Consider the following 3418-nt stretch of genomic DNA (forward strand, 5'->3'; position numbering starts at 1 on the left):
AAATATATTTTTATGTTTTATTATTTTAAAATCGATTTAACGATTTTTTTGGTTTTTTAGATTTTGACCGGTTCTCTGACAATAGGATTTTATCCTGCATTAGATCGATTTGGTAGCGGTTCCCGATTAACCCGATCGATCCTGTTTTAATGACTATGAAATTTCCTAAAAATGTTAAAACACTCTGCTAACTACGCAGAATGTTTGTGTTCATGAGATATATATGCAAAGTGGTACAACTTTGTTAACTTGGATTTGTTTTTATTATGACATGTCAGGCAAGAGCAGGAATCACTGAGGTGCACTTCTTGCCCTTTAATCCTGTGGACAAGCGCACTGCCATTACCTTCATTGACAGCAACGGCAACTGGCATAGAAGCAGCAAGGGCGCCCCTGAACAAGTAAGGCAATTTTTTCCAATGAAAATGCATTAATACAAAGTTATCCGCATATTTCCTTCTTAAAAGAAAAAACGAAAACTGAGTCTAAATTTTGATGACTAACTATCTTACAAATTCATCAGATCATTGAGCTTTGTGACCTCAAGGGAGAGGTTTTGAAAAAGGCTCACACCATCATCGATCAGTTTGCTGATCGCGGTCTTCGTTCATTGGGTGTTGCTCGCCAGGTGAGAGTGAAGGGTCTAATATAAGAGAAAATTGACTGATTTATTGATAGAGAGTGAACCAAGAACATTTTTCTAGCAAATATTCATTATATTTTGTTGTGGAATTTCTTGGCAGACTGTTTCAGAAAAGACCAAGGAGAGTGCAGGTGAAGCATGGGAGTTCTTGGGTCTCTTGCCTCTCTTTGACCCTCCAAGGCATGACAGTGCTGAAACCATTCGCCGCGCTCTCGACCTCGGCGTCAATGTTAAGATGATCACTGGTGACCAACTTGCCATTGGTAAAGAAACCGGCCGCAGGCTTGGAATGGGCACTAACATGTACCCTTCTTCCTCCCTCCTTGGCGGCAGCAAGGACGAGGCCATTGCAACCATCCCAGTGGATGAACTGATTGAGATGGCTGATGGATTTGCTGGAGTCTTTCCTGGTAATCACATTATTATTCTAATTTATTTCGAAAATGAAAAGAGTAAAATAAAATTAGTGGAGTGATGCCAACAAAAAGGTTTGGTATGTGGTATGCAGAGCACAAGTACGAGATTGTAAAGAGGTTGCAGGATAGAAAACACATCGTTGGCATGACCGGAGATGGTGTGAACGATGCACCAGCACTGAAGAAGGCCGACATTGGTATCGCAGTGGCCGATGCAACTGACGCCGCCAGGAGTGCCTCTGACATTGTTCTGACTGAGCCTGGACTCAGTGTGATCATCAGTGCTGTGTTGACAAGCAGAGCCATCTTCCAGAGGATGAAGAACTACACAATCTACGCTGTTTCCATTACAATCCGTATTGTGCTTGGGTTCCTCCTCGTTGCTCTCATCTGGAAGTTCGACTTCTCACCTTTCATGGTTCTAGTCATTGCAATTTTAAATGATGGAACCATCATGACCATCTCCAAGGACAGAGTGAAGCCATCTCCAGTTCCTGACTCATGGAAGCTCAACGAAATCTTCGCCACCGGTGTTGTTCTCGGAACATACATGGCAGTCACCAGTGCATGCTTTTTCTATATCATCCATGACACTACTTTATTCTCTGTATGTGACTACCAACATTTTTCTAGCCAACCGTTTTAGAATTGTGACATTATAACAATGCTTTCTGTTGTGATTTCAGAAGCATTTTGGTGTCTCCGACATATCAACAAGTGAGGAGCAGCTTAACTCTGCTCTGTACCTTCAAGTGAGTATTATCAGCCAGGCCTTGATCTTTGTAACAAGGTCAAGGGGCTGGTCTTATTGTGAACGCCCTGGTTTCATGCTTGTTGGAGCCTTCCTTGCTGCACAATTGGTTAGTTAATTTTAACTGAACACCTTCTAGAATAAAAAGCGAGTACTCATTTGTTTGATACACCCAACACACACACACACACACACTCTCTCCTTTCCTCATTGGATGGGGTAGGGGTCCTATCTTATGGACTCTTATATTCAATCCAATGATGGAGGAATGTGTGATATGTGAAAGTGAATAAATCTTCCTGGTTTTAATTCTATTCATTAATTGCACAACCTAGGTGGCAACTCTCATCGCTGTGTATGCACACTGGGACTTTGCCAAGATCCATGGAGTTGGGTGGGAGTGGGCTGGAGTCATCTGGCTCTACAGTATTGTTACTTACATCCCTCTTGACATCCTTAAGTTCATTATCCGCATGGGACTCTCAGGTAGTGCCTGGGACAACATGCTCAACAACAAGGTAAGGGAACAACTGATTCAATAAACAATATGCAATGTTAAAATCCTCTTTATTTATTATTATTATTATTATTTTCTTTGCTCTCAAATATGAAATGTCATTGCTCACCACCAATACTGTTATGGATGTTGATGTAGACTGCATTCACCAACAAGAAGGACTATGGAAAGGGTGAGAGGGAAGCTCAATGGGCAAAGGATCAGCGCACAATGCACGGTCTTCATGTTAACGAATCCTCAAAGCACGGCAGCCACCACCGCGAGCAATCGGCTGAACTAGCCGAGCAAGCCAAGAGACGTGCTGAGGCTTCTAGGTGAATTGCTCTCCACTTACTTCACCAAATGATTCTTGTAATCACTAGAAAACACAGAAATATAGCTCTGATTCGGTGTTATGTTTTCAACGAAATTCGGCAGGCTAAAAGAGCTCCACACACTCAAGGGACACGTTGAATCAGTTGTGAAGCTAAAGGGTCTTGACATTGACACCATTCAACAACATTACACAGTTTAGAAAAAACATTCAAAGGGATGAAAAATATGAGCGCCAATTTTATATATGTAAAAGATGCTAACTTAGACTAATTCATGATCGATGTAATCAGAGGCAGAGCCTAAAAATATTATGTTGTGTTTAACTTTCTCCTCCTTCTCTGACTACGAAGTTAACATATTGTACTTGAAATTGAGCCCAAAAACTTAAGATAGATTTTTTTCTTCTCATAAATTATGTCGAATCTACTTTTGAACATTTTTTATGTCGTTAAATTTTATCTATTTGCTCTTGTTTGTTCACGTGCTTATCTATTCATAATTTGAAATTAAAACTATCTATATGTATTGAAAAAAAAATTAGAAATAAACATTGATACATACATACATACATTAAATTTCTAATAAATTAATTAATTCACAAAAAATATATTAATCTAAAATAATAGAAAGATGATTTATAATGGTTCTATCTTTATTTTTAATAGGATTAAATGTTATAGTATTTGTTATAGTTGTGAACTCCATTTGTTATAGTATTCATAGTATAAATAAAATTTTTAACCAAAATAATTAGTATAAAAAAGATCACTTTAATG

At 38.9% G+C, this 3418-nt stretch overlaps 1 pseudogene; it reads left to right on the forward strand.

Moving 5' to 3' along the window:
* The window catches only part of LOC107630214, a 5121-nt pseudogene extending 2087 nt beyond the window's left edge, over positions 1-3034 (forward strand).

The sequence above is a fragment of the Arachis ipaensis genome, chromosome B03 (assembly GCF_000816755.2).
Source record: "Arachis ipaensis cultivar K30076 chromosome B03, Araip1.1, whole genome shotgun sequence".
In the NCBI taxonomy this organism is placed as follows: domain Eukaryota; kingdom Viridiplantae; phylum Streptophyta; class Magnoliopsida; order Fabales; family Fabaceae; genus Arachis; species Arachis ipaensis.